The 25,491-nt window shown below is 39.4% G+C and overlaps 1 long non-coding RNA gene across 3 annotated transcripts in view; it reads right to left on the minus strand.

Moving 5' to 3' along the window:
- Positions 1-24,731, minus strand: part of LOC119242738 (uncharacterized) — a 31,524-nt gene extending 6,793 nt beyond the window's left edge. For 2 of the 3 annotated variants that reach the window (XR_008551476.1, XR_008551477.1), the window contains exons 1-3: positions 24,211-24,247; positions 21,275-21,452; positions 6,754-6,962 (exon numbers count right to left, since the gene is read on the minus strand). This is a non-coding gene — a long non-coding RNA (uncharacterized LOC119242738). Of the gene's footprint in view, positions 1-6,753; positions 6,963-21,274; positions 21,453-24,210; positions 24,248-24,702 lie in introns of those variants that run through there. The other variant, XR_005124549.2, reaches the window with a different exon arrangement.
- Between the last annotated feature and the right edge of the window lie 760 nt (positions 24,732-25,491).

The raw sequence follows: 25,491 nt of genomic DNA on the forward strand, positions 1-25,491 counted from the left end.
CATTTTTGTGTAACTGAAATAAACACTGCCCTGGGAGTGAGGATACTTGGACTCAGATTTTGACTTTCACTTGAGGAGGGTCTGGGGTCTTACTTATTCACCTCACAGTCTTTGAGGTGTCTTGTGTACCATGAGGTTCCTTGTCTCCCTCAGGGCATTGTATAAGGAGAAATAGAAAACATTTGTGAAAGTCCTTTGAAAGTATAGAGTTATTATAAAGGAAATGCAAATCAAAACCAAATGAGATATTACCTCACCTCTGTGGGAACAGCGTATACCAAAAAGACAGGAAACAAGTGTTGGTGAGGATGTGACAAAAAGGAACATTCCTTTTCCATTGGTGGGAATGTAAACTAGTGCAACCTTATGGAAAATGGTATGGAGGTTCCTTCAAAAACTAAAAATGAAAACATCATATGATTTGGCAATACCAATTCTAGGAATTTATCTGAAGAATTTGAAAACACAATTATTGGAAGATTTATGTAACACTATGTTCATAGCAGCATTATTCACAACAGCCAAGGCATGTAATCAAACTGAATGCCCATTGATGGGTGACTGGATACAGAAAATTGTGTGTGTGTGTGTGTATAGTTTATATATATTGTTAATAGTATATATAAATATATAGTTTATATATATATATATATACAACCATATATACACACATACATACGTATACTCAATGGAATATTACTCAGTTATTTAAAAAGATGAAGTAATACTTTGGGAAAAATATGGAGAAATATTGAGGTAATTATGCTAAGTGAAATACATCAGAAAGTGTGAAGACTATTATTGGATGTTTTCATTTGTGAAATATAAATAACCAGAGAAAACAAAATGGCAAAGCATGATAACAATACTCTTAATTAGAATCTGTGAAAACTATGGAGATGACCACCAAGAAGGGGGAGGAGAGAGGGAAAACATAAAAGACGTAAGGTGAGAGTATTGACACTGGAGCTGTGGTGGAGGGTAAGTGAAGCCTTTGCATGTGTTGATGTGTGAACATGTACTCCCAAACTTATATGTATTTGCAAACTTATATGTATTTCCATCAATAAAATTTTGATGGAAAATGTTATCAATAGTTAGTACAGGGGCCTCCCTGGTGGCATTGGGGTTGTCTCAGTGCTATCATGCTAGCACCCATCTATGGCTTGAGTTCAATCCCCCTTCAGGGAGTTAACCCACATGGCACAGCAGACCTCTCCTGACTCACCCACTGTTACCGCTAATAGTGTATTGTAGTAGAAACCTTTTCTGGAGGGGGGCTTTACCTATTTTTCTAAGTCAGTTAACTGCACTTTAAAAAATATTTTGTATCAACTTTAGTAACTACCATCAGAATAAAATATATTGAAAGAAAAAATAGCTAGTACCTATCTCATGGGTTTGTTGTAAAGATTAAATGAATTAATATTTACCTGGTACCTGATATATACTAATTGCTTAATTAATATTAATTATTATTTTTGCTATTCCAGCTTTTCACATTTAAATCCATACCATATTTTATACACCATCAAATGACATTTCACCTTGGAAAAATAAAAAACAGGTATATATGATCATTAAATTCAACTTTACAAGTGGATGAATTAAAAACCAAATGACATTCCCAAATCACTTCCCCTAGAAGTCATTTATAATTTATCAATTTGCTTCCAGAGATGTCTTTTTTTTTAAAGATTTATTTATGCATGCATATAAGAACTGGGGTACAGGCCAGAGGTGTATAGGGTGTGTGTGAGAGGATTCACCAAAGACAGAGTGGGGAATAGAACAAGAGGACTGAATGAAATACGTTGCTGAGAGGTGCAGCAGGCAAGTCAGGAGAGGTCTGCTGTGTCATGTGGGTCACTCCCCTGGGCTGGGGATTGAACTCGTGCGTCAGTGGCTGCAGATAGCTTCCTAGTGCTGATGCTTACCCCCTTGTGCCACCAGGGAGGCCCCAGATTTCTTATTAAAAGAGAAGTCTCTGGCTTTTATATCTATTTGTCCTCTTTCTCTGTTTCTCTATTTGTATTAGCTGATTCTGAGTTTTGAGCACTGTTTTCTCATGCAATTCTCAATGTTCCCACAAAGTGGCAGAGCGGGACCACAAAATGAACACCAGTGAAGATGAACTTTAAGAATGCCACGTCTGCTGCCACCTTACAGTCTTTTGCAGTCTAATATGAAATCCTTCCAGTTTGTGCTTATTTGAATTTACAGTTTCCTTGTGAAGAAATTTCATGCCCCTGAGTACTTCGTGTGTGTGTGTGTGTGTGTGTGTGTTGTTTTGTGTTTCAGGGCTTATTTGGCAGATTTACATACAAGTCAAGACTATTTGTTTAATACCATGCAATGAACACCCTGCTAAGATGGGGAACTTCAAATAAAGAATGTAGATTTTATGAATGTACAGTTGGGGTTGAGAGATAGAATATAACTAAGACCTGTAAATGTTAAACAAATACTAGCATTCTACAATTCTGCCTTTGAAAATGGATAAGCACTATGGTTGTTCCAGTTTGGTTCTATTATTCAGACGATAAAGAAAGAGAATATATAACCAGATGCTAAATTTTATGGCACAGCTCTAAGTACTTCCGTGGAAGATTAGTGATAACAATGATTCAAGGCTGATTTTTTTTTGGGGGGGGCAACACCTGTTACTTATGATTAAGTAAGGTGCAAAAGGAAGGAAGAAGTTTGATCTCTTTCATTCCTTTCATTAAAAAACAAAACCCAGAAACAACAAACAGAATTTTTCTAATTTCTGTGGATGTTTTACTCTACTCTCAACAAAAGTTACTTAGGGTAAAAACTGAGCATTGTAAACCTTTCCCAATGCTTAGAGTTTATGTATATTTATTATCTTCTTTTTTTTTTTAGATTTATTTATTTATTTATATAAGCACTGGATATAGTAAGAAGTGCAGGAGGGTAAGAAAATTTACCAGAGCCAGAGCAGGGAACAGAACAGGCAGACTGATGAAATACACTGCTGAGGGGGGCTGTGGGCGTGGCAGGAGAGGCCTGCGCACCATGTGGGACCCTCGCTGGTGGCTGGGGATAGAGCAGGCGCTACAGAGGCTATGGGCAGCTTCTCAGCCCAGCGCTCAACCACTGTGCCACCAGGGGAGGCCCTATTTTAAAAGCTAGTTTACATTTTAATGTACTCAACAAGCATTGGGGGAGTCGCTACTGTGTGCAAGGCATAGGGAACACAAACACAAATAAGAATAGGCCTGTTTTTCCATATTATATACACTGACAGTTGTATTTATTGTGATTTCTAAGGAACAGTACTCATTGTGGACTATACTCTGCCTATTCTTCTCTCTCTTGAGAGAACAAAAACATAAAGAATAATTTTCTTGAGTGTCTACAGTATCTGTGGCTTCTCGGAAGTTAGAATCTGTCCTCAGATCATAATTTTAATATTGGCAGGATCTTACCCTATACAAATGGCTTCCAAGTCCACATCCCCAGCTTTCAACACTTCTGAATTTCAGTCAAAACTCAAACCACTTAGTGGAACTGCATTTCGATATCCTACTCACCTCAGCTGAACTTAACCATAAGTGTCATCATCCATTCCAATCCCCCGGAGACTTCTTCAATGGTGAGTACAACTATTGTTGTGTTCAACCAGGGTCAAAACTTTGCAAATAACTTACACTACTCCTTCTTCCTTATATCTCACCATCAGTCATTAAAACCCATCAATTCTTACTTCACTACTTCTCTCATTTTAGACTTCTCATTTTGACTTCTTAAGTCATAACTCTAAGTTTAAAACTCTTACATTCTGTCTTTTACTGCCTCACCTGTAGGATTGGTTTGCTACATACACAGGCTTGTTTGGGACAGAAAGGAGCCCTTTGTTGACACTGGGATAGTTGTTTTGTGTGGAGCTAGGTTTTTAGAATAATAAAAAAATACACAATTTGCATGTTCTCAACAGCAGATATTCCAAATCTGCAAATATTCTTTTGTCTCTTCTATTCTTAGGAAGTTCACTGAATATTACTGTACCTTAGTTTATGTTTCTACTTATTCTTTAAAACCCAAGCAGAGGTATTGTTTGTTCAGACAGTCTCCTCTTCAACTCCCTGTTGAACTGTAGTATATTTTCCTGTCTTTGAGGATATCTACAGTGCTAAGATCTTTAGAGAGTCTCAGTCAGCTTTAAACAGATGACTACTTAATATCAGTACCACCATGTTGACAGAAGCATCTATTGGGAAGTCTGTCACATTAGTAAGTAGCTGACACATAAGATGCTGAAGACAATTCTTTTGACGAGGAACTATTCAACCATTCAACAAATAACTTCTGAGCACTTAATTTGTGCTCAGTACCATGCTTTCGACTAGTGATAAAATGGTAAATGAGGCGAGAAAAGTCCCTCTTAATGGATTTTATGATTTAGTAGGCAAGGCGGGGACCATAAGCAAATAGACGAATAGGTAAACAACCTAACCGTGCATTATATAATGTTATTTAGGAAATAACCAAGGATTGTAATTGGGTGGTTATGGAAGATTTCTCTGAGGAGATGACATTTATGGTGAGAATTGACTATAAAGAACCTAGACACATAATTCAAGGAAGAGATTTCTAAAAGGTAGACAAAAGCTGTAAAGACAGTAAGGGAAAAAGTGAAGCTAGCTAGATGAATTGAGGAGATGGGTAGAGTCCAAATTATGTTGAGAGAACAAGGTATGAAGATTATTCATGATGGAACTCTTAAATGACATGGGAAGACCTGATGGGTTTTAGGAAATGAATTTTTTTTTGAAAGCTCATTCTGGCAGTTGTGAAGGTGGGGGCAGTGAGGTAAAAGACACAGACCATTTAGTATGTAAGTGTGGTAAATGTCTTCTCTTTACTTCTACAGATCCACCTTTTATTCTGGCCTAGGTGATTAATCCGTATGGATTACTTCAACAGGGTTCTCATGCCTCTGGCTGCAGTAAGATTTGACCAAAATCGAGCAGGAGATCAGAGAAGGAGAGAGGTTGAGCTAATCCTTCACTTGGATTCTTTCTTCCAAGGGCTGTGTTCTGCAATTAAGATTCTTGCTTCTGGGCCTCCCTGGTGGCATGAGCACATAGGCCCACAGCACCATGAAGCCATCCGCAGCCACTGCAGCATGAGTTCGATCCCTGGCCAGTGAGGGAACCCATGTGACACAGCAGACCTCTCCTGTCTTGCCCTCCGCTCCCCTCAGCAGTGTATTTCAGTAGCTCCGCCTGTTCTTTTTCCCACTCTGTTTCTGGTGAAACCTTTCCCCTTCCCCCACACCTCTGGCCTATACCTCAGGTCTTGTATGCATGATAAATAAATCTCTAAAAAAAAAAAAAAGATCCTTGCTTCTCTCAAGCTGGATTATGTTCTATGATTCTCTCTCATCTCAGAATCTGATAATATTTTCTCCTCCTCATCCTTTTGAGGATGATAACAGCTTTCATGCTGCCAGCCTAGATTCCTGCAATCCCTGTTTCCTACACTTTTTGCAATTATTTGAAGACAAACCTTGACGCTCTAGATCACAAGGCTTGGGAAAATTCTCAGACAAAACACTCTTCAGGATTCCTTCTTTTAGTTTGTTTTTGGTTTCTGTAGTTTCTACACTTTCTTGACATCTTAGCAACACATGTAACATGGTTTTCGTCATGTATTTACGTAGCCATTGTAGTCACTTCATTGGAGAATCCTAAAGTCTAATCAACAAACTTGCCCTCCATTTATTTTTGTAAAATACCCAGAACATCCTGATCATGGGGTGGTCACATGACACAGTCTGAGACAATCTTAGCCTCCAATCTCTCTGGACCTATGATTGATCCAGGCTAAACATGTGCCCTAAATGAGAGGGGAGGGGATCCGGGACGTTCTAACTAGAGCCAATAGGGAAGAGGGTTTTTTTCATCCTCTTAGTCCTGAGTTGTGAATCATTCACTGAGTTGTGAATCATCAATCAAGTGCATTGATGAAGTCAGGTTTATGGTTCCAATTGTTGAAATTCTCAGGAGTTGCATGAGTTTCTGCAGCTCTTCCTTTGATTTTGTGTGAAAAACTCTACTCTCTGTCCAGTAAATTGCTTAAGTTAGTCTGGGTGGGCACTGTATGGAGCCAGGGTCTCATACTGTGGGATACGAGGAGACAGCTTTAGAGTCACTTTTTCCATTATGATCCTGTTGCAGACTGGCAGCTTGTGAAAATAACCATTTGTTAGTTCCTGTAATCCCAAAGGAAGACTACTTGAGAGCATGGCTCTGAGGCAAGGATTTAGGATCAATCTACAGCAGGCTCCTGGTTCAGAAACAGAATCAAAAGTTGCTGAGATGAGATTGTCTTTTCTGTGTAGTCAAAGACGAAATAAAAGCTGCAGTCCCTAAATCTGCCAGTCCGGAACATTCACTGGCATGTTTTTCATACAAATCAACAGTCAGGAAAAATCAATGTTCTTATACTTTCTTTTACATTTCCATTTGTCTAAAATCTATCAGGTAAGATACTGTGAAGTATGATTGAACATTAAACTTATTTTAGAAAAGCTAATATGAGGTATTAATTTCATTTTTTTGCAATTAGATAAAACCTACCTATTTTACAAAACCTTTTTATCAAAAAGAAATGAGAAGCATATTACATTGGTATTCATGTTCCTTTCACTTTTAAAACCTGTTGGATTTGAAGTCTTAAGCAGTTGATAAAACTGAGTCACAACACTATAATCAAGTTACTTACCTGACTTCCTTGTGATGTCAAGATGTTTCTCTTGTGTTGCTAGTGTCACTTGAAGTGGAGTCACTAGGTGGGGATGGAGATGTGTAGCACTTTATTCTCCCTAATTAACAAGCTCCATTTCCCAACAGTTTCATGAGAGACCTAGTAAACTCTCAAGAGCAGTCAAAATGTCCATTGGCATCATTATTGGTGGGTTTCTGAACTCCAACCTGGCAAAACACATCAAATGATCTATGAGCATAACTGGAAAACACCCTATACCACTCTTTCAAAGACCTATAGGATCAAGTGAAATGAAAAAGCCAGTTCTTAGTCTGGGATATTATCAAAGGGTGTAGGTATGTGAAGAGTACTAATATTCTCTTCACTCTTGGCTCTTGAACTTTCTATTCTTCCCCAGATGCACTGGTTACCTATTGCTGCTGTAACAAATTGCCACAAATTTAGTGGCTTCAAACAACACATAAATCAGAAGTGCATCTTACTGAACTAAAGTCAACATGTCAGCCAAATTGCATTCCTTTTGGAGTCTCTAGGGGAGATTCTCTTTCCCTTCCTTATTCAACTTCTAGAGGCCCATTGCATTCCTTGATTCCTGTTCTCTCCTGTCATTTTCAAATCAGCAACTGCAACATTCTGACTTCTGCTTTTGTCATCACATCATTCTCTGAATTGGAAAACAGTCGTCTGACTTCCTCATTCATTTTTAAGGAATTTTATGATTATTTCAGACCCAACCAGATAATCTGGGATAATCTTCTGATCTCAAGTTCATCTGATTAACAGCATTCATTCCAAGGCAACCTCTAGTTTCCTTTTTCATGTAATCTACTATGTTCTCAAGCTCTGGGGATTAGGAAAAACAGATGGAATGTTTGTGTGTGTGCACTGTTTTTTTGAACACACTATCTTTCCATTAAACCATTACAAAAGAAAGGCACTTTTTTATTTTTTTATTTTTTTTAAAGATTTATTTATTTATGCATACAAGAACTGGGGTACAGGCCAGAGGTGTGGAGGGTGAGAGGACTCACCAGAGACAGAGTAGGGAACAGAACAGGCAGACTGACTGAAATACACTGCTGAGGGGAGCAGTGGGCGAGTCAGGAGAGGTCTGCCGTGCCATGTGGGTAGCTCCCTGGCCGGGAATCGAACCTGCACTATAGAGGCTGCGGACAGCTTCACAGTGTTGTGCTCAATCTGCTGTGCCACTGAGGAGACCCGAAACTACATAAATTTTAATGGTACATGTTAGTAAATATTGTGAAAGGGAGGATGGAGACAATTACAAGAAACCTGCAGGGGCATCCCAAATGGGCAAGAAAAAATCCTATGTTGCCAGGAAGAATCTCAGGTGAATTTCTTCTCAGTGTTATCAAGATACAATTAACATACAGAACTGTGTAAGTTTAAGGTACACAGCGTAGTGACTTGACTAACATGTATTGTGAAACAACAATCATAGTAAGTTTAGTTAACATCCATCTTTCTGGGGAAAAAAAAGAAAAAGAAAACAATTTTTCCTTGAAATGAGAACTCTTATGATTTACTATCTCAACAACTTACAAATACACTATACAGTAGTATTAACTATAGTTATTATGTTGTACATTACATTCCAGTACTCATTTATCTTATAACTAGAAATTTGTACTTTTTGACAACTAGGTGGGTTGTAATGACACTAAATTGTGAAGAGCTCTAAGGGTCTTCATCTGAGACCACAGACCTAAAGCACATAAATCAACAAGTAGGCTATATCAGGAGAACAGAAGATCAGTGGAGACAGGAACATTGATGCAAGGATCCCAGGGCACAGAGATAACTATTATGTGGACCAGAACTTCGGCAAACTTCTCTATGTTATACACCTCAAAAACTTATGTATAGAATATATGCAGATTAAAGCTTTTCCAACTACAAATTAAAAATATTAAATTTATTTAATATTTATTTTTCAAGCATCAACTTGGTTAGAAGGCAGAAGACAGCAGAAATGACACTGGAGCTGGATAAGGTATACTGTACCCCATACTGAAAACTAAAACCATGAACTGCTATTCACCTTGGGGTGTACTATAGGAAAACAACTATCTACTAACGTGGGTTGTCTCCTCCTTTCTTGTTTACTCACCTTAGGAGAAATTCAAAATTTATATTGATGAAAATGGTATCTGTATCTACTAAAATTACTTTTATTCACTTTGAAAAGTACCTTTATTCTGCAGGAAATCTCATAACATTTATTAATCCTCCCACACTGTTGTCATAAAAGACAAACCTGAGATGAGCTTTTTTGTTTTGATTTTTTTTTTGCTTTGAGTTTACATTTGAAAGAATATGCTGCTGGAAGAGAGGTTTTAAGAATTTACAATGAACTCACTGAGTTATTTACTGCTGAACTTTTCCTTCTCTCTCACCAAGGGAGCACATTTATTAGGCTCCCTCTCTGCATTTACATTTCTGAGAAGTCTTCAGAAATGGAAGGAAGTGGGGAATGAGATACATTCTTACTCCACAGTCAGAAACACTTCTTTTTTTTAATAACTTATAATATCAGTGGGATAGCTGAATCAAATGTATTTCTGGGTAGAGATTATGTCAGTTTAGACCATTTTTTCAAACTGTGATCAATCCATTTTCATGTTGCTCTTACAGCAGGATGGAGTTTATATTTCAAAGTCTCTGAAAACACAGGTTACAAATTTTCTAGTTTTAGACGAGTGGGAAAACTCTGATGTTTTTGAAGTGAAAATTACCAGTCAAAGAAGTGAGGTTGAGTAAGTATGCCAGAAAAGAATTATATCCTAGCACCATACTTAGAAAAAAAGGAGGAAAAGCACAAACCAAGATCCTGGAAGTCAATTAATACATGTTATTAATTTCAAGCTTCTATAGTAATTTTACCCAGTCTCTCTAGGGCCTTAGGAAAAGGTAAGACACTCAGTGCAAAATTATCAGTAGGTTTTATAATTGTCTGTTTTTGCTTTGTTGTGTTTTGTACTGTTATTATTTTTTTACACTGATGTCTTATTTGGTTCCCCTATATTCCTGCTATAAGTGAAACCATCTGATATTTTTTTTTCCTTCCTGCTTATTTCACTGAGCATAATTCCTTCTAGCTCCATCCACGTTGCCGTGAATGGCATGAGTTTATCTTTTTTGATTGCTGAATAATATTATAAATCAGAGACATCCTTCAGGGAAGGAGGAGGGAGAGGGATCAGAGGGAGGAGCACAGGGGACTGTGGTGATGGTGCACAGGTGCACTGGTGAAGGAAACGCTACAGGGACTATACCTGAGGGGGTGGGGGGAAGCAAATATTGTTTAAAAATGAACAATGTTTTAAAAAATGCAACAAAATCATATTATGGGATAACTTGCTGTCACACAGATTTGAAGAACAGTTTGAAATATATAATTCATTTATTTCCCAAGTTTAAGTACTTGGGTCCCAATGCAATTAGCCTAAGCAATAAATTATCAGAAGTACATAAACAATCACCTCCTCATACAGTTTTTTTTTAAAGCAGGGTTTCACAAACTTGGCACTATAGATATTTGGATCCAGATGATGCTATGGTGTTGAGGGCTGTGCTATGTATTGTAAGATATTTAGCTGTATCCCTGAACTACACCCAGTGAAAGCCAGCATCATGCCTCCAGTTGTGAAAACTAATAATGCCCTAATACATTGCTCTAAGTCTCCAGAGGAGCAAAATCACCCCTAATTCAGAACCACTGATGGAAAGTCATTTGAAATTTTGGATCACTTCTTCCTCAGGATCATCAGCTCTACTGTTCCTCTTCTTTTCTCTAGATGAATTGGCAGTGAGTTATCTTGTAGTTTATATAAAATACGGACATTTATGCAAAATGGGTTCCGAGACTTACACGAAGGCCTATTCTTCACCCAATGGTAATTTCACCAGGTAAAACACCTTCTAGATTGATGGTCAAATTGCTTCAATCACAAATGGTGCAGTGTTTCTTTCCTTTTCTCATACAAGCTCACCTTTTCCGTCATGATAATCAAGAAAGCCTTTCTCCCACTTGTGCCTGCTGAGAACTGTGGAAACTCCCTGCAAATCACACCTCACAGTACTTCTCAGGCCAACCCTGCCTGGTTTGTCTTATTACATTCAGTAATATTCACATTTTCTTGGGAGACACTTTTTTAGTAAAAGGCCTCTTAGACACATACTACAAAAAGCAGTTTAGGTTTTTATTTTCCTCGGCTAAGGGCTTTTTAAGAAATATCTGTGTCTTTTTTTTCTCCTCTACTGTATAAATTCTGATTTAGCATAAAATAGTTTTTAAATACTCTCAAGTCATCCAAGCCTTGTAAAAAAACCTTTTAAGCTATCCTTTTGTTTTAAAATTTTCAGTTTTATAGGGATGTTGTTGACATGTGATACTGTGTTAAGCACATTTAGCATAATGATTTGATATATGTATATAGTGTGTGAAATGATTACTGCAGTAAGTTTAATTAACATCTGTTATCTCACATAGCTACATTTTTATTCCTTGAGATGAGAACTTTAAAGAGATACTCTCTTAGCAACCTTCAAATATGCAATAAAGCACTGTAATTATAATAACCACGTTATCCATTACATAAATATCTTATAACTGGAAATATATGTCTTTTGAACACCTTCACCCCATCCCTGCCTCTGACAACTACCAATCTGTTCTCTATTTCTTTCTTTTTTTTTTTTTTTTAAGATTTATTTATTTATACAAGAACCGGGCACAGGCCAGATGTGTGGGAGGGTGAGAAGATTCACCAGAGACAGAGCAGGGAACAGAACAGGCAGACCGACTGAAATACACTGCTGAGGGAAGCAGTGGGAGAGACAGGAGGTCTGCCGCGTCATGTAGGTATCCTCACCGGCCAGCCGGGCTTGAACCTGCATAGCAGAGGCTGCGGACAGCTTCACAGCGCTGTGCTCAACTGCCTGCGCCACCAGGGAGGCACTCTATTTCTTTTCAAAAAATTTTTTACCCAAGATTTATTTATTTATTTATACAAGCATTGGGTACAGTCAGAAATGTGGGAGGGTGAGAGAATTGACCAGAGCCAGAGCAGGGAACAGAACAGACCGTGTGATAAAATACACTGCTGAGGGGAGCAGAGGGCACGGCAGGCGAGGTCTGTCGCAGGCGAGGTCTGTCGCGCCATTGCCGATGGCTGGGGATCAAACCACCGCTGCAGAGGCTGCAGGCAGCTTTGCAGCCCAGTGCTCAACCGCTGCGCCACCAGGGGAGGCCCTAAATTTTTTTTTTAAAGATGTTTTTTATTGGGCCTCCCCGGTGGCGAAGCGGTTGAGCGCTGGGTTGCGAAGCTGCCCGCGGCCTCTGCGGCGTCGGTTCTATCCCCGGCTGCTCCCCGGCCACCAGAGGAGGGTCCCACATGGCGCGCAGACCTCTCCTGCCACCCGCTGCTCCCCTCAGCGGTGTACTTCGGTCCTTCTGCCTGCTCTGCTCCCCACTCTGGCTCTGGTGAATTCTCTCACCCTCCGCGCTTCTGACTGTACCCAGTGCATGTATAAACAAAACAAACAAACAAATAAATAAATAAATAAAAACATGCCTCTATATAAAAAAAAAAAAAAAGATGTTTTTTATTTATTTATGCATGGAACGATTGGGGTATAGGCCAGAGGTGTGTGTGGGGGTGGTGACAGGATTCAAAGACAGAGTGGGGAGCAGAACAGGAGGATCTGCTGAAATACAGTGCTGAGGGGAGCAGCAGATGAGACAGGAGAGGTCTGCTGCGCCGTGTGGGTTAGCTCCCTGGCTGGGATCGAACTCATAGTGCAGTGGCTGGTGATGGCGTAATAGCATTAAGACTTTAACCCCTGCTCCACCAGGGAGGTCCCCTGTTCTCTATTTCTATGGGTTTGCTTTTTTTCATATTCCATATTTAATCAGCTCATACTGTATTTACATTTATCTGGCTTAGTTCACTTAGCATAGTATCTTAAAGGTCCATCAATGTCACAAATGCTAGCATTTCTTTTTTTCTCATGACTGAGTAATATTCTACTGGAGCTTTGTCACTCTTCTTCTCAAATCAGCTCTAATCTTTACTGATCTCTGCTTGGTTTCAAGCTTCTCTCATAGTAAACACATGTTTGTTCAATGGTAGACCAGAAAACCCCAAATATTAAGTGCCAGGAATTCTGCTTTCGGATCTTCACAGGTCAAAACCAAAGAAAGGGAAAAAAATTCTCTTTCCCTATTGACTTCAGTTAGAATAATACTGGAGAAGGTCTTGATTTTTCCTCTTAGGGCACATGCTCACCCTGGATCAATGATGGATCCAGAAAGACTGGAGACTAAAATTGCCCTAACCTCTGTCATATGACCACCCCATGATCAGGATATTCTGGCTGTGTTATGAAAATAAATCGAGGGCAAGTGTGTTGATTAGCTATCTTACCGTAGACTCTCCACAAAAAGAAGCTAAAATAGCACAAAAGCTAAATAATCCATGACAATCACCATATTATGTGAGTTGCTGAGATGCTAAGAAAGTATAGAACCTACACAAGTCTAAACCAAAGTGAAAGAAGGAATCCGGGGGAATGATTTAGCCTGAAATAATCTGTCCAACAATAGTAACTGAGAGATTCTATTTTGATTGTTGCATCCGGTAAGAGAAGCAAGAAGTAGGTCTTTATTATAAGCTGAAGAAAAGGATGTCCTGAAAATAGGAGCAAAGGAGTAAGATCATAAAAATGATCTAGCAGATTTGAACAAGAGCCAAATAGAATATCATGGCAGAATTATCTGCCTAGATTTTGTTCTTGAAAGACACAAGGACAACCTTAAGCCATCACTCTGGTGTGTCACTGATCATCTCTGGGGTCTCTAAACTGAGACTTTAGTAGGCCTATGATAAAATTACCCTCCTATGTTTTAAGTGATACTATTTCTGTTTTATTTGCTCTTTCTACAAATATACCATACATCATACTGTCTCTGCTCTAAAAGAGGTCAAAGTGCAGTAAGAACTCTGGTTCACAGTCCGATCATGATTGGGGTGACATGCTACACTGGTTGAAGAGTTGACAAGGGTGAAAGTTCAGGAAAAAAACTCCGAAGTCTACCTAGGTAATTAGGGACAGTTTCAAGTTGTGACCTGAAGGGAGACTATTGAGGCTGGGCATCTAAAGCAGTGGGAAGAGCATGTGCAATAGCAGGGAACTCAGGAAGGAGCAAACTGCATCTGGAGATTTTCAGGGGTTCCAAGGGGGAGCATGTGCAGGAGAGGTAGTAGAAGATAAAGGGACAGCCAGCGTTGACTGTGCCCTAAAACCCTTGTCTGTCATACTTAAGAGCTGAGGTTTAACCCTTAGGGTCAGGAAGGGATGTATCAGGATTTAAATTTGAGCAGTGAAATGACTGAGGCTTCAAGATCAAGCACTCAGCGATTGTAGAGCAGCTATCCAGACCAGAGGTGATGGATGCCTAAACCAACATAGACGTAGCTTGGGGATGAATCAGAGATGCTTAGGAGGTTAAGTTCCCATGACCCGAAGTCCAATAAAAGACAGAGGCAAGGGTGTTCCTGTAGTTTCTGGCTTGGATGACTGTTTAAAGTTTGAATGAATGCTGACTTAGGAAAGAAACGTAAGTAAGTGTTAAAAGAATATAATTTTAAAACTACATAGAACCTAGAACAAAAAATCCCTAGTAGGAGAAAAGTGGCCTGAGTCTGTTAATTGAATGTAAAGAAATATTATTGGACAAAAATGAAAAGGGGGCCTCCCCGGTGGCGCAGTGGTTGAGCGCTGGGCTGCGAAGCTGCCTGCAACCTCTGCAGCACTGGTTCGATGGTGCGACAGATCTCTCCTGATGCCCGCTGCTCCCCTCAGCAGTGTACTTCGTCTGTCTGCCTGTTCTGCTCCCCGCTCTGGCTCTGGTGAATTCTCTCAACCTCCCACGCTTCTGACTGTACCCAGTGCTTGTATAAATAAATAAATAAATCTTTAAAAAAAAAAAAAGGAAAGGGATGGTTTACTGAAAGTAATCTCTGAACAATTCATAATAAAAACTCCAAGTTGACTATCAGTCTAGCATTTACTAACTTGCCCGTTATGCTGCAAACATGTGGAGTAATCATATGAAAACATGTATGCTACTTATAACATAAGTTTGAGGATTAAAATATGCTCTGGCATATTTTATATATTTTATATAACCATTTTTTCCAGGTTTAAGGGCTGACAAAAGAATATCCTTTTAATCTAATTTTTCATTTTAGATTGCTAGGATAACAGGCAGTTCAACAAAGAAAAGTATTGATATAACCTGGAGTAAAAAGAAGTTTCAAAGTAATATGTTAGTAGAAGAATAGAACAGATCAGTTTCCAATGGAAATGTTCATGAAAGCACATACATATCTAATCACAAACAAAGGTTTATTTATTTCTTTTTTGCGTTCACAGGGCCCCAGTTTTAAAAAAGGCCAATTGCTAATAGGTGTGTCAGGCAGCTAACACATGTGTCTTTTTGTGTAATGAGATAGAGATGGTGATTTTGAAAAAATAGTGGACTGTTTGTAGATTTTTGCATTTATGCAGTATTTATTTCTCTTAGGTGACTTGGATTTTTTCTTTTGTTATCTTGATGTTCTACTTTTCAGTCAGCCATGTGATTTTTCAGCTGGAGCTGTATGATAAATAAATGTATTCTGAGTGTGTCACTTTCTTGAATTTCTCAGACATTCAGTAATCATTGGGGCTGGATAAAATTCCAACTTCAAAATAATACCTGGATCACCCACCCATTTCAAAAAGAATATAGGGCGGGAGGAGCACAAGGGACTATGGTGAGAGTGCACGGGTGAATTGGTGGTGGAAATTCTATGGGGAATACACCTGAAAAAGAAAAGCAAGCACTGTAAAAAAAATCAAAAATGAACAATGATGTAAAATACATAAAAATAAAAAAATGAAAAAGGATATAACCTATGAACAGCTCCATGGAAGAAGTACACAGGACAAGATATGGGGGAGGGCATGAGCTTCCACGCCTTCTCTATGGGTGCCACTCTCCCTGAATTTCCACATGTTCATCAACTCTGAAGATTCATAACCATTCTTCTTGAACTTAAATATTTGCATCGTATTAAAAGAAAACACAAATGTATTATGTGCATTTCCCATGTGAAGTCAGCTATAATGGGTAGAACCTGCAGCCTATTGCAGGGATTACGAAAGTAGAAGGAAAAATGGGGTGGTTGATCCCAAGGTAATTCTATAGGATGAGTTTTCCAAGTACCATAAACTTTCAAAATACAGGGTGATAATGCAGAGAACAAAAGGAAGATGAAGAAAACATCTATTTGAAAGCACTTTTTCTTAAATCCATATGAAAATTGGACTAATGCTGAAGTCATGAAAAAGCAAATCTCGTATTATTCCCCCACACGAAATTCATCAGTGATATTGCCAACTCTAATATCCTCAGTGAAAAGTACAAAGTAATTCTCATGAGCCTTCATGATCTGCCTCACACTATATTTTCTTTTCTTTTTTTTTTTTAAAGATTTATTTGTTTATTTATTTATACAAGCACTGGGTTCAAAAGAGCGGGAGGGTGAGAGAATTCACCAGAGCCAGAGCGGGGAGCAGAGCAGGCAGAAGGACTGAAGTACACTGCTGAGGGGAGCAGCGGGCGGCAGGAGAGGTCTGCGCACCATGTGGGACCCTCCTCTCGTGGCCGGGGAGCATCCGGGGATCAAACTGGCGCTGCAGAGGCTGCAAGCAGCCCCGCAACCCAGCGCTCAACCGCTGCGCCACCGGGGAGGCCCTATATATTTTTAAGTATGCTTTCAGCTCTCCGAATTGGGTTGTACTGACTCACCTTTGGTTTTCCACATGTGCTTTTGCTCTGCCTTGCACAACTTTTCCCCATTAAATGAGATTATGGGAGTGGGGGCAGCAGGACTCTATATTCTTCAAACTCCTCAAATGATTCTGATAATAAGGTTCTAGAACCATGGGTGACACCTCCTATGACAATTTCCTTTTACACCTTACTTCTCTACCCCTCACACATGCTATTTGTGCCCTTGGCCCCTTCTCTATAATATCTTTCTCTTATCATTTACTACACTGTACCACAGTGACCTCTCCTGTGATCTGAGGCAGGGCCTCAGTCTTGGTTCCAGCTACTAGCTCAGTGTGTAGTAGAGTCACCATGTTATTCTAGTCATGACTCTTCTAGTTTGATCAGTAGAGCCCTAGTTTATTTCTGTTTTTGTGGCATAAACCTCCTTTACTTTCAAATTCTCTTAGTTTGATGATAAATTATGATTATCCTGGTTGCAAGACTGCTCTGATCAAATTCTTTTTAAGTGTGGGAAGATTTTTAATCACTCACATTGTAACAATATTACCTTTCTCCCCATGAAGCAGGTAAAATTAATAGACTATGATTATTGTCTAGTATTCTCAATTTGCCTATTATTGTAAGTTATTGCACAAAGGTTTGTGTGTCCCTTTCTCAGATGATAAACAACACTGAAAAAGAGTAAATCTTGCGGCATCCCCAATATTTTTCCTGAACATTGGACTGATTTGCTTTTGATCTACTAGAGAATAGGAAAAAGAAAAAGCTCTATCCATTAGGGCCTGAAATTAGATAACAAATTTGTGAATGAATATAGTCATTAAACTTCTCTTAAATATTATAATAGAGTTAGAAGATAGGCCCATTATGTCTGCCCTAGAGAAAAAAATAACACTGCCATAACACCTTGTCTCCTGGAAGCACTACCTGGTTTGGCTAAGGTTGTAAGCAAACTGTCTGATTGCTTTCAAGATTCCTTTTCTTCCAGACTGGAGATCTAGACCACTCCAGAGTCAGCAATCACCTCCTGCAGAAGGTCAGCAAACATTTGCATTTTTTTTTTAAACATTTTCTTGGAGATGAAATAAATACATAGCAAACTCTCTTTCAAGCAATTTCTGCTCTTGAAAACAAGCTTCTATCAAATTACAACTTAATCATCATACTAACTTAAAGAGGAATTATTCCTATTATTGGTAGATTCTGAAAGAGACTACATTTAGTAGATGCATATTTAAGATTTGCTGAATGAATGAATGAAGCCTTATCCCTTAACTCCCCATATAGGACTTTATATATTCTGCCTAGGCAGCTGGAAAATGGTATCTTTGCATTTTCCTATCATGGGAGTCATTTAATACTGTTTTATTTATTTATTGAAGACTTTTAAAAATTTATTTATGGGGCCTCCCCGGTGGCGCAGTGGTTGAGCGCTGGGTTGCGAAGCTGCCCGCAGCCTTTGCGGCGCAGGTTCGATCCCCGGCTGCTCCCCGGCCGCCGGAGGAGGGTCCCACATGGCGCGCAGACCTCTCCTGCCGCCTGCTGCTCCCCTCAGCAGTGTACTTCGGTCCTTCTGCCTGCTCTGCTCCCCGCTCTGGCTCTGGTGAATTCTCTCACCCTCCCGTGCTTCTGACTGTACCCAGTACATGTATCAACAAACAAACAAATAAATAAATAAATTAAAAACATGCCTCTAAAAAAAAAAAAAGTCCCGTTTAAAAAAAAAAATTTATTTATGCATACAAGAACTGGGGTGTAGGCCAGAAGTGGGTGTGTGTGTGAGAGGATCCACCAGAGAAAGAGTGGGGAGCAGAACAGGCAGATCTACTGAAATTCACTGCTGAGGGGAGCAGTGGGCTTAAGAAAGAGAGGTTTGCTGCACTGGGTCAGTTCCCTGGCCGGTGGTCAAGCTCCTGCTGCAGGGACTAGCTACAGCTAGATAGTGCTGAGACTTTAGCCCCTGCGCAACCAGGGAGGCCTTTTTGTTTTTATTTATTTATTTATTTAAAGATTTATTTATTTATACAAGAACCGGGGTACAGGCCAGATGCATGGGAGGGTGAGAGGATTCACCAGAGACAGAGTGGGGAACAGAACTGCTGAGGGGAGCCGCGGGCGAGACAGGAGAAGTCTGCCACGCCATGTGGGTTGCTCCACGGGCAGCTGGGATCAAACCCACGCTGCAGGGGCTATGGACAGTTTCACAGTGCGGCACTCAACCACCTGCACCACCAGGGAGGCCCTGTTTTTATTTCTTAAAGGCCCAAAATGGAGTTGTTCATGCCAGGCCTACCAAGACTTAATACCTAACCTAAGTGCAGTTTCAGCCTCTCCTAAAAGTGGAATTTTAAACTAATCAATTGGGGCATTCCTGGTCAGTTAGTCAGGTGATCTGAAAGACCTTCTTGTCTTCCTGTAACCAAGGTAGCCATCTCTGAAATAATTCTTTTTTTTTTTTTTTTTTTTTTGCTAGTGATTTTGTCCTGCCCTTTTTCTTATTATAAAGACCTTTCATTCTGTACAATTTCTTGTAGCACCCTTCTACTTACTAGTTGGGATACTGCTTGATTCATGAATAATTTAATAAGACCAAGTAAATGATAAATATTAACTCAGTTGGATTTTTAAAATTTATGTATCTCTATCTATCTATCTATCTATCTATCTATCTATCTATCTATCTATCTATCTATCTATCTATCTATAGATTATGGATACCTAGGAATCCATTTTCATATTCAAAATAAATAGGCTCCTTTTCCTATCCCTTGGACCAGAATGAGGGGGCTTAGCTTGGGGCTCTTTCTATTTGCATTAGTGCAACTTTAGGTGCAGCATTCTTAGTTTAGTGTTACCTTTGATTTTAAGACTAGAAAATGGGGAAAACAGGAGAAAACTCACCACTGAATCACTTTCTTTTTTTTTTAAAGATTTTTAAAATTTATTTTTATACAAGAACCAGGGTACAGGCCCGATGTGCAGTAGGGTGAGAGGATTCACCCGAGACAGAGAAGGGAACAGAACAGGCAGACCGACGAAATACACTGCTGAGGAGAATAGCGGGTGCAACAGTAGAGGTCTGCCGTGCCATGTGGGACCGCTAGGATTGAACCCGCGCTGCAGAGGCTGTGGACAGCTTCACAGCGCTGCGCTCAACTGCTTGCGCCACCATGTTCACCACTGAATCACTTTTACTTTGAGTTCTAGTTTTCTTCTTCCAGTCGGTCTATCATTTAGTTTTTAAGAGTCCCCAGATAATGGCATCGTGTTTTATCTGGGTAGTGTTTTTAGTTGTATTCAGTGGAAAAGACTGAATGTGTTTATTTCACCTTAACTGGAACTACTTTCTGGAATAATTATCCTGTAAGTAAACCTCAAAGGTTTTAGCTACTTGTATGGGCAACACTCTATTCTTGAGTCCTTTTTATTCAGTTGATTAGAGCTCAGCACATTTCTCCTTTGCTCACTTTTTCCAATCCACTAACAGGGATAAACAAGGGGTAATTTAAAAAATTTAGTAACTTCACATGTAATTTTCTCGAATATGGGCATAAGACACTAATAGTAGAGGGAGTTGCTACCTTACTGAACAAGCATGTACTTCAAGACAAATCTGGAGTTTCTAGAAAAATTTTTCTTTATTTATTGCACATTTAGGTTTACAAGTGGAAGAATAACCTGAGAGGCATTAGAGCAGTGGATCTGTCATTGTAAAACTTCATTTTCTAGTAGTCTCTAGACTACTAGCCTCCATAGCCTATATACGCAGACAGGTTCTTTTTTTAAGAATTGACTACTGCGGGCCTCCCCCGTGGCCCATCGGTTGAGCACTGGGTTGCAAAGCTGCCCGCAGCCTCTGCAGTGCCGGTTCGATCCCTGGCTGCCGGTTCGATCCCTGGCTGCCGGTTCGATCCCTGGCTGCTCCCCGGCCACCAGAGGAGGGTCCCAAATGGTGCGCAGACCTCTCCTGCCACCCGCTGCTCCCCTCAGCAGTGTACTTCGGTCCTTCTGCCTGCTCTGCTCCCAGCTCTGGCTCTGGTGAATTCTCTCACCCTCCAGCGCTTCTGACTGTCCCAGTGCTTGTATAAATAAATAAGTAAATCTTTGGAAAAAAAAAAAAGAATTGACTACTGGGCTTGTGCAGTGCTTAGTGGTTAACATTACATAGACCATGTGGCTGATCTTTATTTTGAAAGTATTTTTACAGTTTCAAAATACATCTACAGAGAGGGCTTATAATACATTCCCCAGTTAAAAGAGATTTGCCCATAAAAGAGATACTTCCCTCTCACTCCTAATAGGGCATGTCTCTTGGGTATAAAAAATGCAATAAATACAATTAGAAAAATTTTTCCACATGTATACAACTACAATAAAAATACTGCCTTGAATTTGTCAAGGAGGGGGAAGGAGAGAGTGAGGGCAAGAGCGAGCCGGCAGAGAAAGAGAAGATTATACCACTCAGTTCACTGTGTCTTTTTTAGGTTTAAGCAATAATCATTTACTGCAGTTTCATCTTAAAACAGTAGATGGCTCCTTAGTCTAGAAAAGGTTGAGAAAAACATTTTTTTTAAGATCTGTGTAGAAATACAGTTCAAGTAGGGAAATCTAGACCTGGGTCCTTTTACTAGAAAAGCAATCTATACTTACATTTTGAGGCAGTCAGAAACATATTCTTGGAATTTCCCAGAATTGTAGATTTGGTGATGGTGTTGAGGGGCAATCAGAGATGGTAAGGAGTCTTAAAATCCATTGGTTATGGGATCTAGAATCATATTGCTGGTATTCTTGAGGGTCAGGAGATGCTTCAATGAGCACCAATCAATAACTGCAACATAAAACAGGAAGAATCACCATCGAATAAGATTTTCTGATCAACAAGCAACTATAAACCAGAGACACACTACGGGGATGTGGGGAGGGAAGGGGAAAGGAAGGACTAGGGTCAAAATAAGGGGTGGGGTGCAATTGTATGGGGAATATAACCAAAATGATAATGCATACATTGTGCAAAAATGAAAAATGATGTAAGCATTATATAAAATAAAATATTAACATTTAAAAAAATAAGATTTTTTGAAATAGTTGGGAGTTATTATTTGGGAGGAGGAGGGAATGGGAAAAGAGAGTAAGGGATTTGGTAATATTAACAAAATAAAACCTTCCCAAAATACTGTGGATTTATTCTAAATAAAAATAAAGATACTGGGCAGAATCTTTGGCTTTAGTGCCAATGTGATGACAAGAGCCTTATCTTGTAAGATGACCTTGTAACAGAAGCTTGCAGAGTGGTAGTTAGCTCCCTTTTTGAAGAGGGAGTAAGTGGAAGACTCTTGTATTGCTAGAAATGAACAACAGGGAGGCTTCTTGGAAGACTGGGAATGGAAGTTGTGTCTATAATGAAAGTAATGGAATGTTTTGACCTTAACTCAAGTCATTTACTTTTTTTTTTTTTTTTTTTATAGAGGCATGTTTTATTTGTTTGTTTATTTGCTTGTTTTGTTTGTTCATACATGCACTGGGTACAGTCAGAAGCGCGGGAGGGTGAGAGAACCCACCAGAGCCAGAGCGGGGAGCAGAGCAGGCAGAAGGACCGAAGTACACTGCTGAGGGGAGCAGCGGGCGGCAGGAGAGGTCTGCATGCCATGTGGGACCCTCCTCCGGTGCCGGGGAGCAGCCGGGGATCGAACGGCGCCGCAGAGGCTGCGGGCAGCTTCGCAACCCAGCGCCCAACCGCTGCGCCACTGGGGAGGCCCCACAAGTCATTTACTTTTTACTTGCTTCTCTATCCTGATAACAAACATCGTCTTGATCCTCTGCCCTAAAATTTTTCTCTACCTCCTAACTTTTGCTCACTCATAGTTTGGTTTCCTGCATAATTTATGTTTGACTACGGTCTGTCATGATTTTCTTGTCCAATTCCTACATTAGACCATCTACTTCAGCTTCACTTTGTTAACTCTTTCTCTCTTTTCTAAGTTAAAATTCTGAAGGAAGAGAAATTGATTAGTTGATCTTCATTTTTGCCCCAGGCCATGTTAAATTTTGTTAGCTACTTTGTGGATTAACATGCACTTGGGTCAGCTGTCTACCACATATCTGACAAGGATATGAAGCAAGGCCAGTTGCTTCTGCGTGGTGAGGGACAGAATAGGGGATCCAGAAGAGTCATAATCTAAATCTGTTGTCATGCATCTAGGACACTTTAACATTTGTCTCAGGTTTTTTTCTTTCTTTTTTTAAAAGTGAATTTAAAAAGTTAGTACTTATTGTGATGGACATGGTTATACACTGCCCAGATCGCCCTCCAAGGCAGGATTTACTGCCCATCTCAGGCACACAGTCAAAAGATGCCTCCTGTATTTGCTTGAATTGTAGAGAACAATTTTGTCCAAAGTCACAATTTTTCTGGGGTAGTCTGTGTCAACTAGTGACTGACTGAGGTGGGCACATAAAAGTTTCAGTTTTATCCCAGTGGAGAAGATCATTCTGACAGGTAATATTTGCTCCAGAGCTCTTTGCCACATTGATAAGGGGTTTGTTAGTTCAGCAATTTGACAGCTTTTGCCAAATCTGCTTTATTTTTTTAAGTTCTTTTTTTTTTTTAAGATTTATTTATTTATGCATTCAAGAACAGGGGCATAGGCCAGAGTTGTGGGGGGTAAGAGGATTCACCAGAGACAGAGTGGGGAACAGAACAGGCAGATCGACTGAAATACACTGCTGAGGGGAGCAGTGGGCAAGTCAGGAGAGGTCTGCTGCGCCATATGGGTATTGATCTCGTGCTGCTGTGGCTGCGGATAGCTTCATAGGTTGCATCTTAACCCTTTGTGCCACCAGGGAGCTCCCAAATCTGCTTTCTTAATCTTCCCTTTACAGGTGTTTATCAACAGTAAAGATCCTGCACCCAAATTTCCATCTCAGCATCTACTTTCAGAGAACTTAACTGGTGATGACTGGCAGTAGGAGTGATCTGAAAAATAGTGATAAAGTGGGATTTGGAGCTGCATCACATATCACCTTGCTAGCAAAGGGGAACTCATTATTGGCAGGTACTTGGAACACAGGCAACCTCTGACATTTGTTAAAAATCACCAGTGGTGAATTGGGAGGGTGCATAAGCAGGAATGTACTTGCAGATGAAATGTATCAAGTATGTGAAAATTATGAAAAAATAAATATAGGGGAAAAAAGGATTGTATGATTGTTGTTAAGAGCTATTGATGCTCTATAGAAAGGAAAGGAACATCTGGGCCTCCCCGGTGGCACAGCAGTTGAGCGCTCGGTTGTGAAGCTGCCCTCAGCCTCTGTAGCACCGGTTCTATCCCGGCCGCCGGCAAGGGTCCCACATGGCAAGACAGACCTCTCCTGCCGCGCCTGCTGCTCCCCTAGGCAGCGTACTTCCTCAGTCTGCCTGCTCTGTTCCCCGCTCTGGCTCTGGTGAATTCTCTCACCCCTCCGTGCTTCTGACTGTACCCAGTGCTTGTATAAATAAATAAATAAATCTTTAAAAAAAAAAAAAGAAAAGGAACTTCTGAGTGTAAGTAATATACACTTGAAAGTGAGGTAAAAGCTGGAATGCTTACATTATGTTATTATGGCCACACACTCCTCAGATCATGGACAACAATCTTGTATCACTCAAATTGGTGGTGTTCTTAGAGGACTGTGATTAGGAGAGGAGGAGCAAAAGTTACGAACTAAATTATATTAAGATTTGGAATTGTTTATCATTTCAATTATTTTATTCAATTGTCCCAGATATCTCTCCTATATGACTTTTATATTTCTCTTTGTGGATCATTCTCATCAGCTTAGAAACACGGTTTCTTCCATCTGAAAAAATAAACCTCTTAATTTCATTTTCCCTGCCAATTACCACCCGATTTCTTTGCCTTTATTGGCAAACTAAAAGGGTTGTTGACTTTTATTGTTTATAATTCTTCTATATTCCTTCCTTAACTCACTCCTCACTCAGGGATTTCTTTTCCTATCACTCCAGGGAAACTGCTCTTGATAAGAGCATCAATAAATTCTAATTGCAAAATTAAGTAACTATTTTTTAATCTTTATCTTACTTGCATAGAAGCAGCACAAGACATAGTTGATTATTCCTCTCTTTGATATACATTGATCACCTGGGTCTGCAAACACTTGATTTTCTTTTTTATTTCCTACTCTCAGTCAGCTTTGCTGCTTTGTCCATTCTTCCTATCTTTCAATATTTGAAAAATTCAGTTCTTAGCCTTCTTTTCTGCCACAGAGAAGATGAAATTGTTGCATTGTGAAGACGCCATGTCAAAAATTTAGTTCCTATTAGATTATTATTTTATATATCTAAATATTACATAAGCATTTGCAATAAGAAAGTGAGACTCCAACCCCAGAGTTTCACATCTACTCTCCTTACTCTTAAAACTACTATGTCTATACTGTTTTACTGTGGGTGTTTATCAGAAATACAACCTGAATTTAATGGATACATAAACAAAGAAAACCATTTTTTAATCAAAAAAACTTTTTAATATATACATGATAGGACAACACAGTATTTCATTCCTTTGTATGAGTCATAATTTATGTAATCATTGGATTTTCACATTGTTTCAATTTTTATTGCAAATGTTACTATGATTAGCCTTAGAAAGGCAGTTTATGCATATGTGAACATATATGTAGGGTATATTTATATATAGTTGAAGTTGCTGATTTATAGAACACATATATTGCTGATTTATAGAACACATATATAATTGGGCCTCATTATTAGCAGAATTGGTATTTGTGAATTTACTTGCTAAGACTTATTTTTAATTCTCAAATCAATCCTTATGTTCTTTTTTTTTTTTTTTTTAATAAATTTTATT

Source organism: Talpa occidentalis, unplaced genomic scaffold (genome assembly GCF_014898055.3).
Source record: "Talpa occidentalis isolate TD23 unplaced genomic scaffold, MPIMG_talOcc4v2.1 talOcc4.13, whole genome shotgun sequence".
Lineage (NCBI taxonomy): Eukaryota > Metazoa > Chordata > Mammalia > Eulipotyphla > Talpidae > Talpa > Talpa occidentalis.